Source organism: Meriones unguiculatus, chromosome 5 (assembly GCF_030254825.1).
Source record: "Meriones unguiculatus strain TT.TT164.6M chromosome 5, Bangor_MerUng_6.1, whole genome shotgun sequence".
NCBI classification, from domain to species: domain Eukaryota; kingdom Metazoa; phylum Chordata; class Mammalia; order Rodentia; family Muridae; genus Meriones; species Meriones unguiculatus.
The window spans coordinates 23,075,256-23,090,602 of record NC_083353.1 but is presented as its reverse complement, the minus strand read 5'-3'; positions in this window follow the sequence as shown (position 1 = coordinate 23,090,602).

Genomic DNA, 15,347 nt, shown 5'->3' with positions numbered 1-15,347 from the left:
AGACCTGTCACAGCAATACCCCAGTTCCTGTCACCAACTTCTGAAGTCTTAGTCAGTCTTCTATTGATGTGAAGAGATACTGTGACCATTGATCTCTTGTACAAGAAAGCATTTAATTGGGGCTTGCTTACAGTTTCAGATGTTTAGTCCATTGTTTTCATGGTGGAGACCATGGTGGCACAGAGTCAGAGATGTGGTTAATAAAAGCTGAGAGTTCTACATCCAGATATACAGGCAGCAGGTAGAGGTGCACTGATGAACTATGTAAACTATAATATTTAATATATATTAAATATTTTAAGATGAATACTGATATATAATTATTTATCTTTGGCTCATGAATCCTAGAATGGCAGTCATCCTTAGAAGGGGAAGTTTCCAAGCAATATGATGTTAGTACTAGTGGAACTAATGAAGAGCATTCTCAACAAGGTTGCTTTCTCATGGCCATCTAGACTTGTGAATCTCAGGTTTGCTTCTACCCTCAAGGGCACAGATTTATGGTATCTGTTGTAGAGATAATATCAGAACAAATTCTTACACAGTTTCTGTAGTTGAAAGAGGAACCATTTCACCTTCTCAACTTCGACAAGACAATTCTGTTTTGGGTATCTCAGTTACTGTGAGGAAACCACCACAATCAAGGCAACTTAAAAAGGAAGCATTAAATTGGACTTATGTTCTAGATAGTTGAAATTTCTGATGAGGGACTAAAGGTATGGCAGCAAGAATAACTGATGGTTCAAATCCAAAGCTAAGCAGGAAGGAGAGAGTACACTTGGGATAGTGCAGTCTTTGGAAACCTCAGAGCCTATTCATGTTACACAGATCCTTAAAGACAGCCATACCTCCAATGCTTCCACCGAATTGGAAAGAAGTATTCAAACAATTGAATCTAAGGGAGTCATTCTCTTTCAAACCACCACACATTTTTTTAATACTTTTCATCTGCACAAACCCTACCATACACTTAAGTGAGAATGTTATGCTTCCAACATACAATGCCACAGACTAAATATTGCCATTCCACAAAGAAAGAAACAAAGGTGTTCCCATTCCTGTGGCTCTGTCACTTGTAACACACAGAATGTCTTTCAGGCCAGTTCTACTGCACACCTGCTTCCTCAAAAAAAATATCTGACTACAAGTGATGTAAGGAATTAAATTATATTTTAGCTTATAACTCCAACAGAAATACTTCCTTATGTTGGGAAAGACATGAGGACAGTGTTGGGAGTATACCTCCAGAACTGGGTCTAATGCCAGGTTCACAAGCAAATAGAAATTTCCACAGGTGTAAAACCTCACATACTCCACAGTAATTCATTTCCTCCAAGGAGACTCCATTTCCTAGAGGTACTACAAACTGAAAAATAGCATCACCACCTTGGGATCCAATATTCAACAGAAATTTTCAGGAGGATTTTTTTTTTTTTTACATTGAAAACATAACAGTTACAGGACCTAATATATGTGACCATAGTCTACCATAATCTTGTAAGATACTATGATAACCCAAACTTCATGTTCCATATAATAGTCCCAAGAAGTTTTTTTTTTTTAACTTTTTCCTTTAAACTGCAGTAACAAAAGAAAGAATGTTATGAATCAGGATATCTAAAATAAATTAGTTGATGCATTTCATAGGGGAGTTACATTAAAATTGAAAAGTATCTGTCATTGTGTTTAGATAGGACCTCATAACAATGTTAGTCTCTCCATGGGTGCCATCGATGAACACTAAGAATGGTAACATAATCCCTCTATGTGTTATATGTCACTCAGGAAAAAAAATTAGCCAATGTCAGCATTTCATCATTAGGCATTGATTTCATCATTCCATTTGATCACTTTCCTTGGAGCATTTGTAAATGGAAAGGTCATGCTAGTGGGACAAAGAATCTATACTAGTCAACCTTGAAACATTTGCCTTGCATTTTAGAAAACAAATCTAATACCAACATGATTTGATAATTAAGATAACATTCTAATTCGGTGGCCATAATTGTTTCTTGTTCGTATAGTGTCCGGAATATTTTCTAGAATAGGAAAGCACATTCACTTTAGTTTATTATGGTCAAATGGAGATTTTGGCAAAGTATAAAGGAAGTTTTCATGAAAATCTAAAAAAAAAAAAATGCAAAATCAAACACAAAGCAATTTAAAAGACAAAGAAAGTAGATAAGTAGATGTACTTACAGGAAGAAGATTCCCTGTGAGTATTCCTGAGGATTCTGTGGACTCTACTATATGCTCAAAAAGCTTCTAATCCACAACTTGTCATGGTGTCCCCAGATGCTTTGTGCAAACTCCTGCTACTTCATTTGGAGCAGCCTCTACAGGTCACCTCCTATCATAAACATTGAGTATCTCAAGTTTGCTTGTCTAAACTAACAGACCTCATTGTTCCTGTACTTCCAATATATGAATTCAGTTCAAAATTTGTAAAATGATAATGTGCTATTGCCACTCCTTGTGGCAGCCAACATTCTAATTCACTTATTTATTTATTTACGCTGTTTCCGATAAGGCTTAATAAAATAATAGCACATTCATATTACTGAGTAGCTCTACATCCCTTGTGTATGGATGTGGATGGGATGCTTGCATCTCTAGTAAATTTCACTGTGGAAAGAAAATTTAACACAAATGTTTTTACAACCGTACAAATTTATCCCCCTACATAACCTACAGTATTATAAAAAGAAAAAAAAAATAACTCAGTTATTGTCATTACACTAAGAACACTAATATAGTATAAAACATTTCAGCATATATTGAGTAACATTTGCTTAATGTAAAGCATTATTACAAAAATGCAAAGTTTAAGTAACCTTATTTGTGTGCCTGAACTGTGTTCTGTCCTGTACTGGTTAGTTGGTTAGGTTTTTTTTTGTTGTTTGTTTGTTTGTTTGTTTTCCTTAACTTAAGCTACAAGCATGTGGAAAGAGAGAGCCCCCTTTGAGGAAGTGCTTCCACCAGATTAGTGTTTATGTAAATCTACCGGGTCATTCTCTTCAGCAATGTTTGGTGTTCATGGAATCGGCCCATTGTGTACAATGCCACCTTTGAGCAGATGGTTCTGGGAGGCATAAGGAAGAGGATGAAGTGTTTGAAAAGATTGAACACATACTATTTTTCCATAGGACCTTAGAGTAATACCTAGAACCTCATAAGGAAGCTTATAATAGAGCAGACAGTATCAGCCAATTTGTCCTAAGATACAAACTGCACATTGTTTTTCTCTGTCAAAGTCCTGCTTCAAAACCAAAGGGGTAAACTAAGTCAGAGTGTAGATCCCCAGTTGCTGCCTGGTTGGTAATCCAGCAGGCTTTTTCTGATGCTAATTTTTCAGGCTGCAACTGATGGTTACCAACCATGGCTTCCACTGACAGTGGCAAACTGAGGGGGCAGAATTAGATTACTGGTGTAGGCCAGGCCAGTGCTGGTAGCTTCGTAGCGTGGTCTTACATCTACCGTGTAAGCATCGGAGATGGCTATTGGCTCTAGCATTGGTGCTCCACTGAAAGTGGCAAAGCATCGTCTTAAAAAGAAAAGGAAGGAGAGAAAAGACCACACACACATACACACACACACACACACATTTACACCTGATGAAGTAAGACAGACTCCAGCAGGTAGGTTTCAACAAGCTTTTCTAGCTTTTCTTTCTCCCAGTTTATACACCCAAGAAAATTCTTTTAAACAAAATAAAAATTACAATTTGATTACATGTTATTTTTCTTTAAGTGAATTACAATTTGTATATGTAAGAAAAATATATTCCCCAATACCTTCACATGATCAAGGTTTTACATATTCTGGGTGAAAAACCAAAAAGCAAAACAAGTTATTTTCAAGAATCCATATACATTTGTAACTAAACAACTTGTTATAAATTAACAAGGTGAGCAAACAAGGTAATTTCTTAGCTACTTTTCTCTACTAGCAGGCTGCAATTTACAGTTACAAAGAAAGAATTAACTTACAAAATAATCTCTCACAAAAATCTTAAAAGAATCACAAATCTAAACTTTTATATAATAAAAACCAACCAGCCATCTCTACTTTAAATCTTTAAGGTGTGCATCTACACATTAATAATTTTGTTTTAATTCACTATCAGGAAGCTGAGAGCAAAAGCAAGTATAAGGAAGTCAATTGTTTTGTTGAGAATGTCACCTCAGCCAGTGCTATCTTGGGCTATTGTTCTCACTCACCAACCTTTAAAAGTCCCTGGATTTACTATTAAGGTGTACTTTCCTGAACTTCAGAATGTTCTCTAAGATAATTTACATCACAGCCATTAACAAAAATATCTTTACTTAACCTTGCTAAACACTCTGTTTTTTCCTAAAATTTTCTACATCATATCCACTGGCAAAAGCATCTTTTCCTAACCTTGCTAAATAAATCTATTTTTCCAAACTCATTGTAAAGTTAATGGCCATTGCTAACAATCTGCATCTGAAGGTTCTCCTCAAAGGTGGTAGTTAAAATTAAATCATTAATGTCTCCAACAACCTTGCCTAAAAGAGATCAAGCATTCTTAATTTTAAGTGCCAGATACGCTGCATAGTCAGGGGCTGGAATTTCCATTAGTTTTCATATGATTCGTATATTAGGAGGATTATAAGGCTACAAGGGTAATAAGCAGAGCTATGGCTCCATAACAGCATGAAAGACCTATAAATTGTACTTCCTTGTACTTCTGAGCTCTGCCACAACCTGAGACAAACCATCATGGCTCTGCTAACTGGTTGATTGCATTCCATGCATTCTAGAGCTGTTTGCTATTCCTTTGGCACACACTCCAGCAATTGTCCTCTTGTCTTACGTTTTGTATACTCAAAATTGTCTCCATATTCCATAGTTCTTTGTAAATTCTCAATTCCCCCCAGACTTCGAGTTCAGCCTCAACAACCTCTGCCAAACTCAATGTCTTCTGGAATCAGCACTACACTCAGGACTCTTAACTAAGGGTTTCGTAGGTAGCAGGGAAGCAGATTTCTGCTTCTGTCAGTCAAGTCAGCCTGCAAATTGCTTTTCCTCCATTACAGGAGGAATAAACTCTAGATTCATTCACCTTATCTGCCTGTGTCCTTGTGGCTCACCAACAGGGTTTTTCTTCCCATGAACTGGTTCACATAACAAAAAGCAGGCAGGAAGGCTTGAAATCAGAGAATCAACCCTTTTCAGCTTGTGATATAATTTGTGAATATTTAGTAACTGCCACTTTGATTGAGAAATATGTCACTAGGGGATGGGCTTTGAGTTTAAATCCTGACACCACTTCTAGTGACTAGTTGTCTGGCCTGAAGATGTGAGCTTTGAACTGCTTTAGCTGCTTTAGCTGACGCCTGTTTGATGGTGATCCCATGTCCTTCTGGAACCATAAAACAAATTAAACTCTTTGATAAGGTGCCCTAGATATTTTATTTTATCACATCAATGGAAAAGGCATTAATATACATCCTGGGTGAGTTATTGCATATAAAAATAAAAGAAATGTGAAATCAGAATGAACTACCTCATCATGTAAATTTACAATGTTTTATCCACATGAGTTTGTAGGTACACATGAAGTAAAAATGGACATAGGCTTGAACAGATTACTGACACTTGTCAGATTCTTTTAAATACAGAATAAATAATCCCAAGTAACTAAAACAAGTGTGTTGGCTAACAATCTTACTAAATATTTTGTAGTCATAGATTCCCTTCAGTATGCATTATTTTATATAACATGGAAAGGCTTTACTACATTGATTACATTCATAGGGTTGCACTCCAGTTTGATTTTTTTTCACAATTTGGAAGAGTATTCTGATGTATAAAAAGCTTTACCGTATTGACTATATTCATAGGATTTTTCTCCAGTCTGAATTCTTTCATGACTTTGAAGATGGCTGTGAAGTGCAAAGTTTTTATCGCATTGGTTACATTCATAGGGTTTCTCTCCAAATGGATTCTTTTATGTTTTTGAAGAAAGGTGTGACATACAAAGGCTTTACCACATTGATAACATTTCAAGGATTTCTCTCTGGTATGAATTCTTTTATGAGTTTGAAGACTTGTATGATGTGCAAAGGCTTTACCATATCGACTACATTCATAGGGTTTCTCTCCAGTATGAATTCTTTCATGACATTGAAGATTACTATTAATGCTGAATGCTTTACCACATTGTTTACATTCATAGGGTCTCTCTCCCATATGAACTCTTTCATGTCTTTGAAGATGAGAGCGATGTGCCAAGGCTTTGCCACATTGACTGCATTCATAGGGTTTCTCTCCAGAATGAATTATTTCATGACTCTGAAGTTTACCATTACTAAAGAAGGCTTTACCACATTGACTACATTCATAGGGTTTCTTTCCAGAATGAATTATTTCGTGCCTGGAAAGATAAATAGAATGTGTAAACTTTTACCACATTGCTTAGACTGATGAATCTGTCTAACTGTGTAATTTCACAATTTTGTCTAATTGTAGAAAAGAAACAGACCTTAAGATTTTGTTACATTGTTTCATTTATGAAGTACCTACTTATTAGGTGTCTTTTGTGTGTCTGAAAATAAATTTGTGAAGAGTAGAGCGTTTTGTATGTGGTTCACATATACAGCATCCATTTTCCAAGCAGGTATTTTCACATCTTTGAAGAGAACTGGAAGAACTCACAGCTTTACAACAGTGATTGCATTCATAATGTTTTCCTATAATACGACTCAGACTATATTTGTATTTGGAACAACACAAATGGAAGAATTTTCATAATTTAATAACAGGGTTTTACTGCAGTGTGAGCTTGTTAATGTATTCCCAATAAAGTCTGAAACACGATTAATTTTATACATTTACAAAATCTTTCAGAGTGGTGACAATGTCATATCTTCTAATTGTTCTGGGAGAGAGAGTGGAATCTTGCCTTTCTCCATATCCCTAATGTTCATGTTGCTTGTATCTAATGTGACCTGTGATGTACATATTAAACAAGAATAACAAATAAGTGCTATCCACATTGGATTAATACAGTTTAACATATTACTCATCACAGACATATAATATAAAGATTAAAGTTTCTCCACAAAAACATTTTTGCATCTCATAAACTGCCCATCTCAGTAAACTTTCATAAGCCACTACAAGTACATGAGTAACATGGGACTCAGCATAAACTAATTGAGCACTAGAAGGTTTTGTACATGTAATTTTTGTGTAGGTCTACTGCAATATCTGAGTAGCATCAAACTAAATGAATTGGCAGTTCTACAGAGTAGATCTTATGTTGTGATGATTACAATGTTGATAGCTCTTAAATCATTGATTCCTTGTCTTGTTCCTTGCAAACATGAATCAGCTACTTGACCCTGAGGTATATGAAATATTTACTACTCATCAATGTACTTAAAGCCGTGCTCCTTTACACTGTTGCTTTTCCTTAAAATTTCCAGAACACATTAAAATATCTTTATAAGCACATTTATGTCATCTTGCACATGAAACTCACCTTCCATGTATTTTAGAATTCTGACAGTGTTCTTCAATATCTTAGTCTTTCCATTTGTAACCTGAAATAAATTACCAGAAAATGAACACGACTGATAATTACATAAAATTTAAGTTACTATGCTCAGTGATCCTTAGAACTATGCCTGTTTTATTTACCACATTCTGCTTTTTTCACAATCAAAATTATAGAAGAGCATTGATAATCAAGAAAACCTTTCCCCCATATTTAAAAAGTAGAAGAAAATCAAAGTCTTACCTATAGCAGTGAGGTTCCTGTAGGTGTCTAGCATGATATTTACATAGACACTCTTCTGGAAGGATTCAGCAAAGCCCAGTCTTCCAGAGTGAAGTTTATGTGCACATCATTATAGGTCATTACATCCTAAAATATCCCAAAGATGTGTCCAACAGAAAGCATAATTCAGACAATATTGTGAATATATACATCTTTTACAACTAAGTTTAAATGATTCAGGTGATTTCCATACTTATTCTATGACATGAAATAGAAGAGGTGGTTCACTCCTGTCATTTCTGTGCTCTTTGAATAGGATAGAGCTTTGCAAGGGAAGTTCCTCTTAACAGACATATAGACATAGAAAAAGAAAAACAAACCAACAGATCAATCATAATGAGTACACATCAGAGAAGTTGTATGAACAATTACTAACTACAAAAAAGCAAAACAAACAAAAAACATGGGCAAGCAGGTTATTTGGGCACATGCCTTTATCTCTAGCACTCAGGAGTTAGAGGCAGATGTATCTCATTGAGTTGGAGGAAGGCCTAAGCTATGGAATGAGTTCAAGGACAACCTGAGGTGTATGTTAAGACCTTGTCCCTACTCATCCCCACCAAATAAACAAACAAACTAAGGAACAAACAAAAATTAACCAATCAACCAACTAAATAAATGAAAATGTTAGAGAAAAAATTAAAAAAATTTGAAGGTCTCACTGAAGTCATTAAAAAAGTTATGCATTCACTCTAGCTCCGCTTTTATCTCCCAGAAATATGAATACTCACAGTTTAAACTATTAATAAGATACCACTAAAAGAGAATGCATGTTTAACCAGTTTGAAATGGATAGATGAAAATAAAGCAATGTATATGTAGATCATGAAAAAAAAACATAAGAGAACCAAAGATATGTCTTGAGAATCAAACGTACTTTTTGGACTTCTAAAGCAGGTGAGTTCAATTGGCAGTACTTATAAGGCACTGAAGAAACTATGGAACAAATACATGTGTTGGTCTAAGAAAATGTTAAATCTAAAAAATTCCAATGACAAAAAATCCAGAAAATCTTAGATATCATGCAAAGACTATATCTAAGAATAATAGGAATACAGAAAGGAGAAGAATAGAAGCTCATTGGCACCGAAATGATTTTAACAAAATCATAGAAGAAAATTTTCATAACTAAAAAAAGAAATATATAAATATACAAGAAGATATACAGATCACCAATTAGATTGAACCAGAAAGCAAAGTCTCCTCACAACCTAATAATCAAAATGTAGAAAGAACATTAAAACATGCAAGAGAAAAAAAAACTAACATCTGGAGACAGGCCTATGAAAATTACACCTAACTTCTCAACTGAAACAGTAACAGGCAGAAAGCCTTGGGCAAGATGTACTAAAGAATAAAGAGTCCACAGATACCGGCCAAGATTACTATACCCAGCAAAACTTTCAATCACTAGAGATGGAGAAAATAAGATCTTCCACAATTAGAACAACATCTATCTACAAATCCAGCCCTACAGAAAGTGTCAGAAGAAAAACTCTAAACAAAGGAGGTTAACTATACATACAAAAAGACAGGAAATAAATAATCTCACACCAGCAAAACGTAAATAAGGAAAACACACAAACACATGCACACACACACACACATACGCGCCTCAACTACTACCAGCAACAACAAAACTACAGATATTAACAACCATTGGTCACAGATATCTCTCAATATAAAAGGCATCGATTCCCTAATAAAAACTTCAGACTATCAGAATGCATGTGAAAACAGGATCCATCCTTCTGGTGCATACAAGAAACACACGTCAATATCAAAAAGGGATTGGAAAAAAGATTTTCCAACCAAGTGGACCTGAGAATTAAGTTGGTGTAACTTTACTAATATCTAACACAATACTCTTTAAACCAAAATTAACCAAAAGGAATTGGAAAATACATTTCATATTCATCAAAGGAAAAATACAGTAAGTAGGTATCTCAGTTCTGAACATCTATGCTGCAAATGCAAGGATACCCATATCTGAAAACAAAAACAAAAACAAAATTATGACTTACCCTTAAACCATACATGTATCCTTACATACTGGTAGTGGAAGACTTTATCACCCTAACTTCACCAACCAACACTCGAGCTAACATATATTAAAAACCAAATGGAGTTCCATAGAACATTGCACCCAAACACCAAAGAATATACCTTCTTCTCAGTACCTTGTGGAACTTCATTCAAAACTAACCACATATGCATTTGCTTAAGAAGTTTCCACGGATAAAGGAAAATTGAAATATCCTCCAGTATCCAATTAGTCACCACATATTAAAGCTAGATTTCAACAACAACAAAACAACAAAAGGCCTACAAACTCATGGGAACTGAACCACTCACTTCTTAATGAATATTGGGTCAACATTGAAATAAAGAAAGAAATTAAAGATTTCCTAGAATATAAAAATGACTGCACGACATACCCTACTTATAGGACCCAATGAAAGTAGTACAAAAAAGAAACTTAATATCATTAAGTGACTATGTAAAAAAAAAAAAAAAACAGCTCATCTGAAAAGTATAGAACTAAAGAAGCAAGCATACCCAAAGGAATAGGAAAAAGAGAACATTATTTTTAAGAAAATCAAGGTAACAAGAACCTGGCTCTTTGAAAAAAAATCAAGAAGATGGACAAACCCTTATCCAAACTAACTAAAAGACAAAGGGAGAATATACAAATTAACAAAATCAAAAATGAAAAGACATAACAGACACTGAAGAAATCCATAAAATAATCAGATCATACTTTAAAAAATTGTATACCATAAAATTGAAAAAATAAAAGAAATGGATAGATTTCCCAATAGATGCCATTTACCAAAGCTACGTCTCAATCAGACATACACACACACACAAACACACACACACATGCACACACACACACACACACAAAATTTAAATAGATCTATAATCTGTAACAGAGGCAGTCATTAAAATCTGTACCCTTTGATTTTCCAAAACCCTAGTTTATTTAGGGTTTTTAAATTCTTCTACCTACCTTCTATCCCACTGATCATAGGAAGGGGAGAAAGAAAGTTATTAGAATAAAGGATTTTGTGGACCTTTTTTAGCAGTATTTCCTTGGGGCAAATACACTCTATGCTTTCCAGATACCAGCATTCCTATCCAATAGACAACACCCAACAACAACATGAATTGGCACAATTCAGCAAAGAAAACAAGACTCCCAAAAAAAACAGAGTCAGCAAAAGCTGCAAGACTCAGCTGGATTGCTACAAGAAGTTGTCTGCTCTGCAGTGTTTCTCTTTGAAAAGTTTAGAAAAATGAAGACCAGCAATGAGTAGCAATACAAATGCATGTCTCCCTGTCTGTGGGCTTCTGTTTATCATAGCCCACACAAAGCTGTTTTACAACCTGAACATGCCATGCCCCTTGCACAGGACAGCTTCTAGCAAAACATCACTGGCTCTCTCATGTGTCAGTTTACAGCTGGCCAAGATGATGTGTCCCTTCATGAGTTTGTTTTTAACTGAGGATAAACTACAAACATTTCAACACAAAAAATTTCCAAACCCAGAGACTTGCACATTCACATGGTTTTAGTGCAGAATTTTATTAGACATTCAAAGAAGAGCCAATACCAACACTTCTCAAATTATTCCAAAATATTACAAATGTATATTTCCAAATTCTTTTATGAGGCCAGAGTCATCCTGATATTCAAACCACAAAGATTACATGAAGATTACATAAAGATTACATAAAGACAGAGGATTATAAAAAAACTTCCCTTATAAATATACATAAAATATACTCAATAAAATAATTTCAAATAAATTTTACAAACACATCAAAAAAGATTATTCACCATATTCAAGTAGGCTTCATCCCAGAAATTCAGGGGTGGTACAAAATATAAAATCTGTCAGTGCAATCTACCATGTAAATATATTGAAAGAAAAAAGTACATTATCAAATCATTATATGCTGAAAAAGGCTTTGAGAAAGTCCAATGCCCCTTCATGATAAAAGTCTTGTGGAGAGTAGAAATACACAGAGTATACATAAACATAATTAGGGAAATTTACAGCAAGCCTATAGCCAACAGCAAATTAAATGGTGAGAAACTCAAAGCAATTCCTCTAAAATCAGGAACAAGACAAGTTTGTCTCCTCTGTCCATATCTATTTAATATTGTACTTGTAGTTCTAGCTTGGACAGTAAGAAAACTGCAAGAGATCAAAGAAATACAAATTGGAAAAATAGTAGTCAAAATATCAATAATTGCAAAAGATATGATAATATATATGAGAGATTCCAAAAATTCTGTCAGGGAACTCCTACAGTTGATAAATACCTTCTGCAAAATGGCTGGGTACAAAATTACCTAAAAACAAACAAAACAAAAACCAGTAGCTCTCCTATAAACAAATGAAAAATAGGCTGAGGAATATATCAGGAAAACAACACAGTTGTTCACAATAGCCACAATTAATATAAAATATCTTGGGGTAACTCTAACTAAGCAAGCAAAATACTTCTATGACAAAAATGTTACAGAACTTTTCTTTATCTTTAGCAAATGAAATTTAAAGAAATATCAGAAGACAGAAAGATCTCTCATGCTCATGAATGGATAGGATTAACCTAGTAAAAATGGCCATCCTTCTAAAAGCAATCTATAGATTCAACATAGTTCCTATCAAAACTTCAACACAATTCTTTTCAAAACTTGGAAGGTCAATACTTAATTTCATATGGAAAAGCAAAAAACAAAACAAAACAAAACAAACAAAAAAAAAACAGGATAGCTAAATGCATTCCTGAGCAATATTAGAATTTATGGAGTTATTGCCCTCCCTGATTTCAAATTGCACAACAAAGTCATAGTCATAAAAATCTCATGGCATTTGCATAAAAACAGACGTGTCAATTAAATAAAATTAAATCATCGACCCACACATAAATCCACACACCTAAGGACAGTTGCTTTTTTATTATGAAGCTAGAAAGAAACAATGAGAAAAGAAAGCATCTTCAAGAAATTTTGTTGATATAACTGGATATATATATATATATATATATATATGTAGAAGAATTCAAAGAGATCAATATTTGCACAAACTTATGTCCAAGTGGAACAAAATCTCAACATATAAACAGACACATTGAACCTGACAGAAGAGCAAATACGGAACAGCCTTGAACACATTGACACAGGAGACAACTTCTTTAACAGAACACTGATCAGGCAGGCACTAAGATCAACAATTAATAAATGGTACCTAGACTACTGAAATGCAAAGGACACCATCAATTAGAAAACATGGCAGCCTACAAAAGATTTTAATCAAATGTGCATGCAATGAAGGGCTAATATACAAATTTTAAAAAAGAACTCAATAAATTAGACAACCAGTAACTAAACAATCCAATTAAAAATGGGGCAAAGAAATAAACAGGGAATTCTCAGAAGAGAAATCTAAATGGACAAGAAACATCCTTAGCCTTCAGGGAAATGCCAATCAAAACTAGTTGAAATTCCATCTTGCACCTGTCAGAACAGCCAAGATCAACAAAACAAGTGACAGGCAAGGATGTAGAAAAAGGCAAACACCTATTCATTTTTGTTGGGAAAGCAAACTTTACAACCACTATGTAAATCAATTTGGTGGTTCCTTAGAAATTTTGGTAATTGAGACCTCAAGATACAGCTATACCACTATTGGGCATATAGCCAAAAGACACTCCATCTTACCACAGGGACACTTGCTCAACCATATTCATAATGGCTTTAATTCATAATAGCCAGAATCTGGAAACATCCTAGATATTCCTCAATGGAAGAACGGATAAAGAAAATGTGGTATATTTTAAAAATGGAGTATTACTCAGGTTTTAGAAAAAAAATAGGATCATGAAATAGGCAGGAAAATGTATGGAACTGAAAAAAATCTTCCTGAGTTATGAATTATATAAAGTTGATGGGCTGCTTGATCTTTCTGTGGGTTCTCTAGCAACTAGAGGTGGGGCATCTCTAAATTGGGCTCTGTTGCCTGCCTTTGAATCCTTTTCCCCTAGCAGGGCCTTGTCTTGCCTCAAGGGAAGAGGAGGCACTTAGTCCTGATGAGACTTGATGTGCCAATGCAGATTGGTATGCTGTGCAGGGTGACTCCATTCTCTGAGTAAGAAGGGGGAGGGGGATAGTGAAAGTGGATGGGGGGGTTGGAATGGGGAAGAGGTAGTAGACCTGCAATTGTGATGTACAATGAACAAATAAATTAGTGGAATAAAATAAGGACCATGAAATTCACACACAAATGAATTAAACTAGGAAAAAAATTATCCTGAATGTGGTAACCCATACACAGAAAGACAAACATGATATGTATTTAGAAGAAGATATTAGCTGTCAAGTGTAGGATAATCACACTGCAATCCACACAATAAGAGAAGCTGATTAAAAGGAAGCGTTCTAGGTTGGATAGCATGGACATCTTTGGAAAGTGGAAATAAAATAAATATTGAGGGTAGACAGGTAATGGGGCGCATGGTGGGGATAGAAACAGAAAGTGAGAAAGAGGCAGAGGGAGAGAGTATAATGAGAGACAACTTGAGTCTCTGAACATTTAGGCGGTAACATAGAATCCTGGTGCAATGGGATCTTCTGGGAACCTATGAGGGTGAACCTAAAAAACCCTCCTAGTAATAGAGTATATAGAACCTGAACATAAACAGGTAAACAGGTTAAGTTCCCACTTGTGGGACTGGGACACTAACTCAGCCACAAAACCTTCTAGCCACAACCTATTCTCTGTAAGATGTGCTGCAGCAGTGGTGGCAGAGTTTGTGGTTATGGGTAACCAATGACTGGCCTAACTTGAGGACCAAGCCATAAGAGAGTGCCCATGCCTGAAACTTCCTGGATGACCAGGAACCCAAAGGTAGATGCCTCAAAGATCTAGTGTTAAACTATGTAATACTGATTTTTTAAAAAAAGTCAATGAGGTGTCCCGGAGTCCCAGATTCATGCAGCAGCTGCACCATCCTCCCAGGGCGCGAATCTGCTAGACACCATACTAGCTCCGCAGGATCGCCATCACTGACGGTACTGCCCGCCTAATCCCACAGTGACAGAGAATACACTATACACTCACCAAAACCAGGCAGAAACATCATACAACCTGGACACACCAGGCGCTGGGCCTCCCAGTCTTGGAGAGCACAGTGAAGAGACCCCAGGACTTCCCAGAAAGCATTGGGACTAGCGACCTAGTCTCCAGTTACAGCAGGACTTGGCAGTGCAGCAGCACTGAACTGGAGGGGCGTCAGAACCCTCCAGTTTAAGACTAACCAGGGCCAAACCAGAGAACAGAGAGCCTGGGTACCCCATCCCTGCTGAAGTGACCACCCTGAAATCTCCAGCTGCAGCAAGACCTCAGAACCTGGCAGTGACAGCAGCACAGAACTGGCGGAGCACATCAAAGAAGCAGGGCCAAACCAGAGAGCAGAGAGCCCAGGATACCAGGATCTCTGCCAAGAGACATGCCTGTAAGTGAGTGCA